Source organism: Numenius arquata, chromosome 7, assembly GCF_964106895.1.
Source record: "Numenius arquata chromosome 7, bNumArq3.hap1.1, whole genome shotgun sequence".
NCBI classification, from domain to species: Eukaryota; Metazoa; Chordata; class Aves; order Charadriiformes; family Scolopacidae; genus Numenius; species Numenius arquata.
Genome location: NC_133582.1, coordinates 14,408,824 through 14,425,414, shown reverse-complemented (window position 1 = coordinate 14,425,414; position 16,591 = coordinate 14,408,824).

Here is a 16,591-nt window from a genome sequence, read left to right as displayed (position 1 = left end):
CTCCTTTACATTTCGGTTCTACTCCATCTTCCACTGCAGCTTTGATCTGATTTTTATTTTAAGCTTTTATGTCAAATTCTCCTTCCTCTGATGCTCAACTGTTAAATATCTGCTGTCTTGCCAGTACGCTCTAGTGCTACTTAGGTTAGAAAAGGGTTTTTTTATAATGAATGTTCATTTCATCAAAACTTCTTTTCTGTGAGCTGAACTCTAAGTGTAAGATTTCCAACCCACGTGCACTTGGAGATGAACCGGCTTGCTTTTCAAATCCAAAGATGCCATGTGGATTCTCTGGTTTGATATCCTTGATTCAGTAAGCAATACGGTTACAATTATTTCTTGTCCATCTTCATGAGGTCTAGCTAAATAGCAATTTTGAGAAGTTTCCAAGGGCAGCTATCATAGTACCTGAGAACAAGGCGCAGTGCTGTTATAAAATTAAACAGAGTATCATGTAACAATTTTGTTTCTGAGAAAAAAGCCCCTGCAATTACATTAACTGGCACCCTAAACCAGTGTTTCCCAACCAGTGTAGCATGTTGCTGGCAGAACCCTCCCACGCTGCTTGCAGCCAGAGGAAGTTTAAAAATATAAATGAAGTTCAGGTGTCTGCCACTGTTCTTTTGTGCCTGGGTGTGCAATGTATGGATATTGCCCGCAGCATGTTACTTGTTTGGTATTGTTGCCCGTGGGCCAACAGAGTTCTAAATATTACTGTGCAACGTGTCCAAACATGTCCTTTCAGTCTGACTGGCAGTGAAAAGCATTAAGGTATGCGAAGTTGGTTATTGTGTTCCCTTATTTGCCATTAAATATTTCAGTTTTTATAAATTTTGAATTGCAGACCACATTTTACTGCAGATAGATGAGTTATTTGGACTGATTTTTTTAATAGTGCCTTTCAGATTCTCTAAAGGTCCTAAAAATCACTTTGGTTTTTAACTTTAATCCAAGGCGGAGGATTTTAAAACCTGTGTGCTTTCCTTTTTCCTTTTGGTTTTTTTTTTTTTTTTGGCAAACCAGTTTCTTTGAAGTTTATTTATATCAAATACACACCTAAATAATTCAAGGTGAATTCCAAGCTGCCTAATTTAAGTACCTGCCCAATTTCGGTGAGTCAGTGCCTGACTCCTGACATCGCACACACAGTTAGTGTAAGAAGTCCAGCTGGACACCCGCCGTGGGGGCAAGGGGCCAAGCCTACCTGACTTTCTTCTTGAGGGCAATCCAGCCTGTTTGATCCAGCCTGTTTGAAGCCCAGCAATTAGCCTCCATCCACATGGCAATCCCCAGGGAGAAGCACTCTTCCAGCGGCAGCTTTCAAACCGCACTCAGGTGAAGAAATTGTGGCTGTATTCCAGCTCTTGGGCTCTGGAATACGGGGCACCCACCCCTCCCTGATGCACACACGGTGTGGCCAGCAACACGGGAATCACTAAAAGTCACCCCAAGAGCAGGCAGCCGGAAGCCTGTCTTGGAGGGGCTTGTCTTTTTGTGCAAGGGGCTTGTTTTCCTATTAGGGTCTTAATGTAAAATGCATATAAGTTGCAAGGAACTGGCTTCGCACACAGGAGTGTACTCACCACTGAGGCTGTTTCTCATCCGCTTTCTTTCTGGACTCGGTGGCTCTTGCGTCTGGCTGCAAGGTGGCCTAGTTTCAAGACGTGTGGCGGAGGAAAGTGATAGACGATGTACTGGTACCATAGCAATACTTTTTACAGAATCAAACTGTCAAAATTAGTTGGTGCCCAAAGCGCTTTCGACATCGCATGCCGTGCCTCTGCCTACTGAGTGCTGTAGGCTATTCCAAGGATCTACAAGGAAGAAGCCTTGCTGAAGGTTTTGGGGTTGGATTCTTGCTTACACCGAGTGTATGCAGCACAGGAAGCAAAAAGGCCTAAATTTAGGATTGTTCTTCTGCTTCATGCTGCTGTACCCACCTCTGACTCCCAGCTCAGGGTCTGCCGCAGCAACAGCACTGCCGGGTCTACCGCCTCCCTGCCAGCCACCGACGTCCAGGAGAACCCCTTGCTGACTCCATCCTCGGAACTGACACAGCCAGGGCCTTCTCCAGGGGGAGGGTCTGGCACCTTACAGTTTCTAAGGGTGAACATCTGAGGAGGCTCCATAGTCCACCCTTATAAAACTCCCTACAACTGCAAACAGTGCTCTGAACACGTATTTTGTTGATGGCAACCGCTGAAGTCTAGTCTCAGTTCAGCAAAGTGAGAAACGGCCCATTGTACTCAACAGCAATGGTGATTTTTTCCTAAAGAGTTCTCTTGCTGGAGCACCACAACTCCCCTCCCCAATGACCTGGAATTTTCCAGAGATTGCCGCAGTGTCACTGAGTGGCTTTTGAGCCAAAGGCATGAAGGGGGGGGGAAAAATGAACATTTGAATAAATGACTTGTGTAGCACAAGTTCAAATGGTGAAAAAACTGGGACTTGTCTGGCTGGGAAGCCAATCTAAGGTTGCTACCTGCATTGCCTGGAGACAACTTGGCTCGCTCCCTTTTCAATGAACGCTGTTATTGCAACAATATGCTCATCCTTCTTTATGCTTAGCTGAGGCCCTTCAGGTCTCCTCCTGGGCTTGGGTCCCTAGTAGCTACAATGCCTCGGGCCAGCACTATAGAGCAGAAATGAGGTGGAGTTCAAACTGGCAAGTCTTTTCTCAAGGGCTCTGAAATTGAGTTTGGGATTCCACCGGCTCACTCCTGCCTTATGGTTGCCTTTCCTTAATCCCGCTAAATAGAGCATCCAAGTAAAATCCACTGCTGAGATCTAGCACCACTCAGCAGCTGGGCCAGGTGTTAAAACACGGTACCCTTTAAGTAAACCTTCAATTAGCCTTACAATGAAGGGAGAGGGCAAATCATACTATAAACTTCCCTCTTCATAGTGCTAACACACACACAGAAAAGTTACCGGGAAGTGCTCCTCTCTCAAGAGGGAATGAATTGCTAACTGCAGAACACTTGCCTTGTTAATAAAATGTATCCTTCATTCAAGTGATTCATCGGAGGAGTTACAATGCTGGGAGTTCCTGCTTTTAAGGGCTCCTTTAAACAGCTGTCTATTAATAACAATAACAAAAAGAGCAGTCAAAGTTAAAATCAACAAACTATTACCTGTCAGGATTATTCATGGAATATGACACTGCAAACATGCCAAAAGCCCTAAATTCCAAATTTAGAAGAGCGACATAAGTGGGAGAATGAAATTTTAGAGAACTGCTTCTAAAGGAAGTGGTGAAAATCTGAAACAGTGAGGATTTTTTATTTTAAGAGCCACTCTTCGTATTGTTCAGTTCTAAGGAAATAGGAAGCATCTCAGAAAGTGCTGGGTTGCTTATGGGTCAGAAGATTTACCTGAGGGTTTGTTTTTTTTTCCCCAGTTATATTGACTTCCATGGTTTTGTATTTGCTTTTACTAAAAACCAAACCAAAACAAAAAACAACAACAAAAAAACCCCATAGTCTTCTTATAGTGAAATGCAATTTCAGAGATAACAAACAAAAGATTTATCTGCTAAATTCCCAGCAGCGCTCAGAGCTCATGTGTTCTACCTGCACATTTACTTGCCACTTGCCTGGAGTGTACTTGCCTTCCTACTCCTATCTGATATGTCCTTCATGCTGGAATCCATCACCCTTCATGGCAGGATCCATCCTCACCTATTTATTTTAGAATAAACACCTTTTATAAGCACCTTTAGACTTAACTCCTTTCATTCCAGAAAACGTGAAACAATTACAACGTAATTCGAGCACTCGGCTATGTGCTTTTATTAAAAGGCAAAACGAATCTATTTGATAGGAATGGCAGCACCAGCTGAGTTTATTGTGTACGTAAAACCTTTCATGAAAAGCTGTCAAGTTGGATACGTTGCTAATTTCAGAGTCGTTACATATAGCCAAAAAATATAATTGCCATAACTGGCCATAGGTTGCAAAACCGGACTTCCCTCTCCCACATTTATATGAGTTTTGTTTAATCTTTGGGAAAGTTTGTTTTTCTACAAGCTGTTAGTGGAAAGGGCACATGCGTACGACTTGCCAGAGTAATGTAATGTCTTGTGTGCTTCTGTCAAATTCAGGGAAGATAAAATCTACACGGGTACTTAATTAAAAAAGAACGCGATCTCTGTTTTATAAATCATTGCTGCCATCCGCCCCCCAAACGCGAAGCCTGGAAACGGCCTCTTGTTAAAACGGTGCTGGAAAAGAGCTTGGATGTGAATTAAACCAACTTACTGAATTAACTTTTTTTTTTTTTTTTAAGTCTAGGCTTAAGCTTAAAATGGCACCAAACCTTCCCTTTTTGGCAACAAATCCAGCACTCCACGCTAAGGCGAGATGAAGGCGGGCGGCTCTTCCAGGGGTGCCGCCAGCCCGCCGCGGCGGTGCGGGCAGCGCCGGCTGCTCCCCGCGGGCAGCCCGACCGGCCGGGCTGGTGGCCACGCAGGGGCTGCGTCCCCGTGTCACAACCGCTCTGCGCGGCAGGCTTCTCCTCGCCTTCCCCCACGCGCCGCCCGGGGTGACCCACGGGCTTTGCGGGCGTGGGGGGGGGGGGGGGGGGGAGGATTTATTCACAGGCTCCGCCGCCCGCGCCCGACGCCAGGCCAGCCGCGGCCGGGGGCTTGGGAACCGGCGGGCAGTCCCTCCCCACGCCCGGAGCCCGCCGCTGGCTGGGCAAGCCCCGGTTCGGCTGCCCAGGCTGCCCGGCTGCTCCTCAACCCCGCGGTGGGGCGGCCCGGGCGGCGGCGAAACGCGAGTGGGTCTGTGGGCAGCGGCCGTTTCCCTCAGGCCGCGGAGGAAGGGGTGGGGGGGGTGGGGGGGGTAACAGCCGGCGCGCGCCGGGTGCGCGGGGCCGCGCGGCCACGTGCTCGCCGCCTCCCGTCACCAGCCGTGGCCACGCGGCGGGGGCCGCCGGCCGCGCGCGGCCACGGTCCCCCTTCCCCCCCCCCTCCCCCAATCCCACGCCGTGTTCTGCGTACCCTGCCCGGTGGCCGCAACGGCTCCCGCGGCGGGCCACGCACGCCCGCTATCCCCCCAGTCCCGTCCCGTCCCCGCGTGCACGTCGCGCGGGTGCCGGCGCCGCGGCCACGCGAGACCGCGGCCGGGGCCGTGCTTCCACGCGGTGGCTGCCTTGCGGGCCAGCGCCCCCCGTCCTGGTCCCCGTCACGCCCGGTCGCGTCCCCGAGCCCTGGCCCACGTGCGGCCGTGCCCGCGGGCGCCGTGGGACGGAGAAGGCGCGTCGCGGGTGGGGGTGGGGAAGGAGGGGGTGGGGGAGGAGGGGCGGGCGGGCTGGCCGCGCGGCGGCGAGTGGGCGGCGGGGGCGCGCGCGGCGGGGGCGCGCGGGGTCTCCAGTGGGAACCGCGCGTTCCCTGTGGCAGCGCCGGGGAGGGCGGGGGGTGGGGAGGAGGGGGGAGGGGGGAGAGCGGCCTGCTCCTCCCCGCCCCCCCCCCCCCCTCCCCTCCCCTCCCGCCTCTGCCCCTGCCCCGGGGCGGCGGGTGGCGCTGGCCGCGGCGGCTCGGGGCTCAGTGTCCTTGTGCGGAAATGACACACGGTCCCGTCACGTCACGCGAGAGCGCAGCGCGCGGACCCTCGCACACAAAGAGCGGGGGGGGGTGTGGGGGGGGTGGAAAGGCGGGCACCAGCGGCGGCCGCTCCAGCCGCCCCCCTGCCGTCCCGGGGCTCCCGCGGCCCCCGCGCCGAGCCGAGGTAAGTCCCGCTGCCGCCGCTCGCAGGGGAGGCGGCGGGGGGGGACGAGGACACGCCGCTCCTCGCAGCTCTCGGCGGGGAGCGCCGCCCCGGCGGGTAGGGGAGGAACGGGGGAGGGGGGGGGCCGCGCCGGTGAGGAGGGAGGGAGGGAAGGAGGGAGCGGGGCGGCGGGAGGCGCGGGGCCGGCCCCTCCCCCCGGCGGCGGCTCGCCCTCCCCCCCTTCGCCCCTTCCCCGCGGCGGCGGGGCGCGAGCTGCCGGTGGCGATGGTGGCGGGGGGGGGGGGGGGGGAACGGGGACTCTTTGTTCGTCGCTTGGAACGTTGCTATAGCGCTGCGGCGCGGGGCGCGCGCGCCCGGGTGCCTCCATCTGCGCGTGTGTGTGGGGAGAGTGGAACGGTCACGCCGCCCTCACCTCCAGCCTCACCTTATCTCTCCCTTCCCCTCCCACCCCCCCCGCTCGCCGGCCACATAGATCCGCCCGGGCAGGGTCCGGACCGGAAGCACCAACCGCCGCCGCCGCCGCCTCGGGCTCGTGGGTCTGACCGCGGAAGCGGCCCCGGCCGCCGCGTGCGGGGCGCGCGGGGGGCGTAACCCCCACCGCAGCCCCCGCCTACCGGGGCGGGGCCGCGCCGCCCGCGCCGCGCCCACGTGGCCGCCGCCAGGGGGGAGCCCCGGCGGGGCGGGTGGGGGGCAGCGGGGGAGCCCCGGCGGTTACTCCCCTCCCTCCCTCCTCCCGGTACCGGCTTCCCCCACCCCGCGGCGTGCGGCACCCTGTAAAAGCGAGGAGGGGTGGGGATCAGGCCCCTGCCCGCTGGGGACGGCGGCCGGGGTGTCGAGCGGGTGGCTCTGTGGTAACTAACTCCTGTGGGTCCTCCGGCGGGTCGTGCGCCGCCGGGAGCGGAGAAGGCCGCCGCCGCCGGCGGGGAGCAGCCCGCCCCTGCCCAGATGGCCGGGTGCCTCTACCCTACTTTCCCCGGCGGTGTGTCCACACAGCCCTTTGTCAATAGAAGGGAACGAACTGTGGAGCGGCAGCGGGCGGGCCGGCGGCGGGCCAGCAGCCATGTGACGGCCGCCACACAAGCCTTGACGCAGTCCCACAGCTTTTTGGATTGAAGCGGGGGGCAGAGTGTGTCGCTGCCACCCATAAAAAACAACGTTATGACCCACCCCTGGGGCAGAGACATCGAAACAGGGACAGAAAAACACCTTTTCCCTGCTTCTGGCTGATACCTAGTCACCAGATTATGAATTTAAGTGAATACTTACATCTAATAAAACAAATAGTTACCAGTAGATGTTGATAGGTTTTCCTCTTCTCTCCTGTTAAATCAAACTCAGCATTGGAGCAACCACGTTTTTTGTGTTTGCTAAGTATTGTCACAGTTTAGGTGAGTCCAGTGGGTAAAAAGAAAGGAAAGTTGATGGCGGTTTGGAGGAGATTTTACGTTTTCTGTACAAAGTTCAGCTGGAACAGTGTTTTAAAATAAAAACAAAGAATGAGGGGAGAGAGAGTAAAGCACCGAGGAAAACAAAATGTTTCTAATGGACCGGGGAAACACCTAATTGAAGCAAACAGAAATTGATGCATTAACTCTAGAAATAAACTAGGTTTGTATTTTGCTGACCAAAGCAAGATTAAATCGGTGTTTGATGAAGTATGGGGGACGGGTTGAGAAAACTTCAGCTTTAGGCAACTTATGGGAAAACTGAGAAGAGTTATTTAAATATTTTTTTAATTTTTTTTTTTTTAAACTGCATCTGCAAATGTAAGTAAAATGAAATAATAAAAAAAAAAAAGACCCAAATTGAGAACATGCCCTGTAAGTCCTATTGGCAAAATGCCCTTGTTGCAGGCTGGCTTCAGTGGAGACTTGAGGCTTCCTGTCCTCCTCCACAGGGCAGCAGAGGAGGTTTTCAAACTAATGTTAAGTATAGGGATTTTATTGTCCATAAGGGTAATGCTTCCAACAACATCTGCTGGTTCTTTTAAAAATATTTTTTTCAATCTTTTAGGCTTGTTTTACATGTATTTATAGCCGGAACATGATTGTAATGTTGGAATACTGGTTTCTAAGGTATTTAATATTTCAAGTATCAGTACTGGATATCAAGAAGAAATTTTACTCAAAAACTCTTGGGTCACTAGCAGCCCCCTACTATCTCAAAACTGATAGAATAAAAACCATCTGATTTTAAGATTCTTTATTTGTCTGCTCACATTTTGCTCATTGTTCAGTTAACTGAAGCAACATTCTTATTTCGTAGTTTTTTTAGGATGGGTAGTCAATTTGAAGTCAATTATCTATTTCTTTTTAATAAAGGTGGTTTCAGGTATCAGACTTCGTCAGCCTGCTGCCTTTTCAAGAAACTTCCCAAGCCTTTTCAAAATTTTTCCTTAGAGCAGTCACAAGTTATGAGGAAACCTGACTATATATATACAAAGTACGGTCAGGTGGACAAATCAAATAATACAGATTTCCTCCTCCCTCCCCAGTTTCTGTCTGTTATAATAGTTTTAGGTATAATTTGTGACATTAGTAAGTTACCTTGTTTCAGGCAATATACTGACAGTGACCCTTTCTAGTTGTTTGCTTATTCTGAGCATGAAACCAGTAAGAGTGGTGATGAGGTTTTCAGCAATAGAAGGGTGCTTAAATAGAAAATAAAAATATTTATGAAAATGCAAGAAAGTCCAGAAAAAAAAATTTGCATTGTGTTGATTTTTTGAGAAGGCCGTGTCACAATTCTGCAAATCACTAGTCCATGGAACTCAACAGAAAGCAAACAGTGCCTCTAAGAAATACATTTTATGGCTCAATTTTGGAGTGGTATTTATGTGTAATTCTGTTGAATTGAATTTGAGTTGCATTGTTTTTTACAAGTTGGAGGAATCAAATGTACGCTGAGGATAATTGCGATATTGAAATTATTGAACCCAGTGCTACAGCCAGGAAGCAAAAGATGCAGATTACTTGGCTCCCAAAGCAGAACCCAGAACTCTTCGTTCCTTCTCTAGGTTTGCTTCTGCAGCCCAGCGGGAGAGCTTTTCAAGAGACAGCCTGGAAAGCCACACGCACCCCAAGCGGGAGGCAGCTCCTGGGCAGCCTGCGCAGTGGCGCCCGCCTTCCGTCCTGCCTCCTGCTGGGACTGCAGGGCTGCGTGTGGAGAACGGGTGTTTGCTCTCGTTATTTCATAGTGTTACGCAGGAATTGTTCTTCTCAAACGTCAGGAGGAACGGTATTTCACGCTGTCAGTGGGTGGGTGGAGCAGCCCCCCGCTCACCTGCTGCACGGGACAGGACTGCTTCCACCCACCCACGCCTGCTTTCCAGGCTGTGGGCTCCCCTTGGGAAGCATCGGTTGCTTTCTGTGTTTTATCCAGTGCGTGTTTCATATGAAATACAGAGACCCAGAGACGGGGAGTGGGACCTCAGACACTTGACTGTCCAGTGAGTGTCTTAACTACTAGATTGATTAATAATTGTCCCTTGCTGAGGATGAATATATATATAACAATAGTTTTGGTTGGCTCTGGGTAAACCAAACTCTCGCTACATAGCATAATGCCATTGTCATTTTGTGAGAAAGTCCTGTTACAGGAAGGCATGTGTAAGAAGAAGTGCTACTTTTGACTGATGAATGGCAGTTTGATGTACAGATCTTGTAAAATGTAGTCAATGTTAACTCCTTAGAATAGCAGCTTTTTTGGTATTTCCATCATTTATTTAACTTTGCTAGGTTACCTACACTTTAAGTGTTGTATCTTTCACACTGCATGCTGAAAGCAAGGAAATTGAGCAGCTTATTCCACATATGCTACTAAACACACATTTAATGTTACTAGCAAACGCACCTATCTCATCTTTTGACCAAAATGTAAAGGACAAATGACCTCTTCAGAAGCAAATGACACTCAAGTAGAATACTTTTCATCAAAGCCTCTGAGTTTTATGTATGAAGCAATGTACCACCATGAGGTTTTAAAAGGAATAAACATCTCATAATATACAATGCCTAAACCCCTGTATTTTTAATAACATTCTTATAATCGATAATAAAGAATTAGAGACATTCCTGCCAGCCTACGTGAAAATGCTAAAATATTTAGTGGGATGGTGTGCATTCAAGAAGCAGCACCTACATTTACCATGCGTTAATGAACTGAACAGTATAGCATTATGCAAACATTTAAATTAAAAATAGCAAACTTCTATAAAACTGATAACAGGCATTCTTATTATATTAGAGTGCATTAGTTAATGTAACAATTCATTTACATTTGTAATTATAATTAACAAGTGTTACGAAATCAGAATTGCTTTCTGCATACAGCATTTGTTCACTTTTATAGCTTTCTACATGGTTTTTGTGCTTTTTTTTTTCAATTTTCTGAACTTACTACATTAGGTATGGGAGTTTGAGGGATAAAGAGTTATAATTTTTAGTTAAGAACAGCAGAACAACAGTATTTTTTTTCTGGTGGACTTTTTTTCTTTGTTTTTGTTTTTGTTTTTTTTAAGTCATAACTTCAGAGTCATCAATCAGGCTTTCTTTAGGAATGTTTGCAAAGGCAGAGAACTGCCTTGAATCTTACATTATCAGCAAGATCTTTTCTCTTTGCATTGCAGTTTTACAATGGTCACGATCACAAGACAGGTAGGGAAAGTGTCCTCCAAGGCCAACACGAGTAATTGTTAGGTGGTAAACAGCAGGAGAATGTACATCGTGGCATGGTTTAACTTGGGCTTAAGATTCAATTCTGGTTTATATATCAATAACTAGGTAGGTACACTTTTATGCTACTTTTAAGTAGCATTCTGCATTGTACTAGATGATATGAGACTGAAATACATTTAGAGTAAAATTTTCAATTTGCTCCCTTACTCATGAAACCTTTCGTACCTAAATTCTTTAAATCCTTAAGGCTTCAGTGCGTATTTCAGGTAGGCACATTTTTGATAAATGGATCGCATTTTTTGTTCTACTTGCAAAAGCATCACCAGGGTGGTAGGTAGTTGGTACTAAGTGCACAGAGAAATATTCCAAAACCTCGTTTTTAAGGTATTTTTCCGTGCTTTGGAACTCGCAGCCTTATGCTATGCACTGAGCTTCCCTGTTAGTCCGTTAATACTGTTTCAATGTTGAATATTGTTAGCAAAATGTTGCAATGATACAATTAAGTATCATAACCAGGTAAATCTTCTGAAAGAGGCATGTATCTAAGTGATACCAATGGAAGTAGAGAGTGTTGAGTCCCTTCGTTGAGCTGTCTCAATCCTTCTCGATGAGAAGAAGGGAGAGTGGGATCTGTGGGAAGGGGATTCCGGCACTAGTGACAGACAAGGTGTGCTGGGACCCCCCCCTTCTTTCCTTGCCCCCTCATGTCCTGGCCTACCGCTCCTCTTCCCACTTGCTCTCCAGAGCGCCATAACATAGTGATCAGATCACTCTTCTACGATTTGGGCACCTAGATTCTTGTCTATGCTGCAAAATCCAGTGCAGGGAAAGTAAAAAAAGAAAAAAAAAAAAGAAAGAAAACAGGTTCTCTGGCCCCCAAATACCTATTTAAGCACTGTGCCATTGGGAAGTGAAATACCCTGCACTTATTTATGGCTGTCCTCTATGAGAGTCCCAAAGTACTGAGCGTGTTCTGAAAATGGGTGTTGGATACGAGCCAGCAGAGGAGAGTTGCAGATGCAGAGGAGTTCCTAGCGCAGCAGTCCCAGCAGGGCTCAAAAAGTTTTCTGTATGTGGTCCACCAGAAACTTAGTATCCAAAATTTATAATCACCTATAAGTTTAGCTGCTGGCTGAGTGGGGTTTCTGGATCTTGCTGCAAACCACAAGATCGCAAAGCAAACACACTTAGATTGGTGTCTAGAATTAGACTGTAATGCATATTGAATTTATTCGAAGTAGCTTAACTTGAAAGAGGACACAATGCTGTATATCGCATCCATTCTCTGCAAATAGTCTCATTGTACATTAGTTTAAAAAGAATAGTACCGTCATTTGCATGATTGCAAATGTAGGTGGTTTTATTCACTTCCCTTAGAAGAACAAAGTTTTAATAGCCTTAAGAAAACTGTCTTTTTTGCTTGATCTTTTTAAACTGCTTCGGAAGTGTCAGGATGTGTGGGTGAGTCTGGAGGACTGAGCCAAAAAGGAATGTTTGTGTCTTCCCAGGTGAGTGCTGGCATCCCACAGGCTCCGTTGCGTGACACCTAGCAGTGGCTCAGCACAAGTGTCTGTACAGTACCAGCACTAGTAGCTATCAAGGCAGTTTAGATGGGAAGGTGAGTATATGCTGATTCGTCAGCAAGGTGTTTATTTTGACGCATTGATTACATAGACATTTTAAACTAGATACTGTTTTCAAGAAGACCGTTCTCAATAGATGAGATGTAGGCAGTAAAATCTAATGATTTATTGTTTGCATTGTGAGGATGGGGTCCGTTTACCTCTTCTTCCTTGATTCTTGAGTTTGTCCCAAGTGCTACGCATCTTCCTGTTTATCCTACATTAGATAAGTTTAGCTAATGACTGTACTAGAAGCAAGCTGCCATTAATCAAAAGCAGAATATCCTTTGAAGAAAAAGTGAGAGTATTAGCTATTTGGTTCATTTTTTAGTATTCAGAGGTGTAGGATCCATAATCAGGATTATTCTTTCTGAGTGTTTTACCCATGTTTTAGCATAAGCATAGAGAAACTGTGTTAGCTTACCTATTGTATGCCTGTTCTGTTATGTATTTCTAAACTGTTCAGCCGTTCTTTGGAATTTAACTTTTTACACAAGATAGAAACCAAAAAAGCCAGAGAAAATGCTTCTGAAATTACTTGGTTTACAAATTAAAATATTTACAAGCAAAATCCTAAAATTTTAAGTTTAAGGTTTATGTTCATAGTTTGTAAAGCATGATTTTTCAGCCAGTTCAGGTGGAAATACCCAAAGTTTCAGCTAAAATTTAGAGATACAGTGCTTAGGCTGCTGTGGCAATTGACTTCATTAGGATCAGGATCTGGCTATTGACGTAGTTGCTATTGTAGGTGTTTGCTATATTTTGGAATCCTCCTTCCAGATCCTCTTTTCACCAGAAAGTAGGATGTGCTGCAGCATCCATCTGTATCCCAGCAAGTTAAATCTGTCAATGCTGCTTGCTCTGCCAGTCACCACTGCAGACCCAGGCTCCCAATTTCAGCGCAGGGTGAACCAGCTGACTGCTGTCCTGTAGAGAGCATTGAGTCAGTATTAGGCTAAGGATGATACATCTGTTTATCTTCTGTTTTGAAAAAAAGACTTATAAGGTAAGAATGAAATATGTTTGTATACTCAACATGACAAAGAACTGTCAGGTGTTTGCTTTACTGAATGGATTTCTTACTTGATTGCTTTTTGCATTGTTTTGTCCCTAGTTCTTTTAGGTCTTTTTTTTCTCTGGCTTTGTTTATTCTCACAATCTGAGCCAGAATGCTGCCTCAAAACAGATTTTGACACTGCTGCCTTTTCTACAGAGGCAATAATTACTATTCATAAATACTGATTCACTGCAAACAGTATTTTAAAGAATCCGATGTGTTTTATCTTTAGCGGACTTTAAACAGCCAACAAAATTATTGTTACCTTACATAGACAAGCACACACACACACACACACACACAGACATTCCCCTTCCCATATGCCCTAATTTCCTATGGAAGCAATGATACAATTGCTCTGTTCATATCTCTGTGTCCATTCACTACTCACTTGTGAGTCTATTACTACCCAAATTTGAAGCGAGATGGTCATGTAAATAGATGGTAAGTGGTGTTTTATGAAATGGTTGAACCAAGTCAGTGGCTTGCTGGTATCAGAGTTTTAATCTTTCCTTTCTGTTCCAAACCTTGTGCACGCCTCTGAGCTGGGACCAATTACTTGTGTTACCCTTTGCCTCTCTGAATTAGAAGAAAAGTAACCTGGCAAAGAAAGAAGTCAATTGTTTTCTGTCTGTTTTATCAAGCTGGAAGAGCTCACTTAAGGTGGGCACCCATGCTTGACCAAGAGAGCAGGTGGGACTATGAGGCAGGAAATCAGACGGGCAGTTGACTCCTGTCTTTTGACAGAAGCTGTTATATGTGCTTCGTTGCCTCGTAATACCAAAGTTCTTGCAAATCTCACAAAGAAGATAGGAAACCAGATAATGAGAGAGATATTACTAGGGCTCCCCAAAACTGGGTTGGAGCTCCTGCTCTGTTTGGCACCAAAGAATTCAAATATGAAACCCTGTATTCCTAGGACTCACTGATTCTGATGCTCTTTTGACTATTCACTTTTAAGTGTATTCTGGCAATTTTGAAAAAAATACAAATTTTCAAAATAAGTTTTAACACTTTACTTCAAATATGTGAAACAGTGTTTTGACTTAATATTATTTGACCTGAGTTTAGGATAGCTTCGGTCTTCCTGCTGGTGTGTCCTTTATAAAGGAACTAAAACACTTTGCTTTGGTTTTCACTTGTTCCAGTTTTAAAGAGTAGCTATTCAGATCCTCATTTATCTTCTCCCTCCACTTTCCTTGTATTCTCTCAGAGGAATTCTCCTAAAGCATTCTTCCTATGTGAATAGCAGTAGTACCAGGAGTTAGAAGGAAAATATAATTCCCTATATCCCCTCCTAAATATTTTGTGTCATTCCTCCCTGCTGCCACCTTTATATTTTTCCCTTCTGACCCTGTGTTGACCATCCTTTTAGCATTTTGATCTAATAGAGCAAATCTAGGATTATCTGGAAGACCATTTTGATTTCCATTACAGAATATTCTGAAGTGGGATTGGCTGATTTGCTTACTGTCGCCTCCAGCCCTTACAAAAAGACTCTGTGTCACATTTCTTGAACGCTGGCACATGTTGGTCTTGTACCACATCCCTCAGAGCAAAGCCTAGTGCAGTGTGGAAAAGCTGCAGATCTGGAAAAGAAAGATCTGGAAACTGAATGTCAATGTATCTGGGATATCAGGGCAAAATAAGAACATGTGGTACTACCTGCTTTTCTTAAGATTTTTGATGGTGCTGTGCGAAGTACACTGTTTTAGGATTTTCCGTAAAGAGTTGTAGTGGCTGTTTCTAAATTCATAAATAATGTTGAGTTAATAAGACTAAGTATTGACCCTCACCAGTGCTTATCAGGTAGTTTAGAAGTTGGTGCGGGCCACTTACGTTTCACGCTGTTAGCATAGAATCATAGAATAATTTGGGTTGGAAGGGACCTTTAAAGGTCATCTAGTCCAACCCCCCTGCAATGAGCAGGGACGTCTTCAACTAGATCAGGTTGCTCAGAGCCCCTTCCAACCTGACCTTGAATGTTCCCAGGGATGGGGCATCTACCACCTCTCTGGGAAACCTGTTTCTCCTGTTATGTCTTGACAGAGTTTGCAAAAGTTCAAGTGAAGTGACTATAAGCTGGCATAATTTATACGTGGATCAATTAATAAATGCAAGTCTTGAAATAGGGGATTGTGGTGTGTAAAAGGGGTAGATATCTAAGGGGTTAGGAGTAGCTCTACATCCAACTGAGAGAGACTTTTTTCTAGTGACGTGATGATGAAGGCAATCTCACGTTATCCTCTTAAGTATGCCCTTTATAAGGCTGTATATAGGGGCTGTGTTGAAGATCAGCACACCAGAGGATATTTTGGCTTCTAGAGTAGTATGAACTGATTTTATAACTTCATGCATCTTTTGGTTGGGTGTGTGCACTACCCATTGTAGTGTATTCGTACAAAATCTTACCTGAATGGGATCTTACCATTAGCAGCCACCAGTTACTGATGAAGAAAAATTCATAACTACACAGTATTTACGTGTTTGCAGAGTTTTTTAACAATATTTTGAGATTTTAAAAAATAATTCTATTGAACAGTATTGGAAAGTAAGATAGAGACTTTTTCCTCCCTCCAAAACAGATCCCCTCTTTCCTTCTCTCCTCATCTCTCTTTTAAATTTCATTATAATTCCCACTGCTGGGCTGTATGTACACTTTTGATTGATGGGTTGATTTATTCACTTGCTCCAGCCAGAGAGAAGCCTGCCTTGATTTCAGACCTTGGCTGAAGGACAGGCAGGAACAGTTGAAAGAAAACTATTTGGAAGAAGAATGTAACTGTGGAAAATGTAGAGCAATGATACTCTGGGCCCATGTAAACATACTGCTGTATGTAGATGAACACGAGCGGTGTGTGACAGTTTACCAGTCACCAGCTTACCAGTTGAGAGTGTCAGTTTGCAGCTGTGTGCCCTGTAACAGTCAGTGAGATCCCATTAGGTTGTTTGCTTTGTAGATCTCCAAAATATTTAGAATATCTTTTAGGAATATGTCCACAGATTGATGTTTGCCCCTAAGCAACTTGCAAAATTAGTTTTTAAGGAAACAGAAATACAACTGAGTCTTTCATGTGAGAAATAACGCTAAAATCATGCTAGAATAATACAAATATTTGTTTTTCCTTTCAAAAAGCATTCTTTACGTTATTTAGAGGCTGACAAATAGTTAGGAAAAAAATAGTTACCATAGATTTGCAGATTGCTCTCCTTGAATTGATGCAGTCCCTATCAAAAGACCGAAGATTTCTAAATGAAAACTTACTCCAGCCTGTATATTCCAGTTTATAACTGATTTATGCAGTTATGATATACACAGTTCTGTGTATATTCCAGTTTTTCCTTCTGTGATGACTTTGGATCACCCACAATGACAATATAAAAAGATTTGACGGTAATAAGAAGTTGTGACTTGGTACAGGATGGAGAGTTTAATACAGTATGTGCTGGCAAGATAATTTATAGAGAAGGTTAAAATGAATTTTAATTTTTTCCATGCCAGAAAAA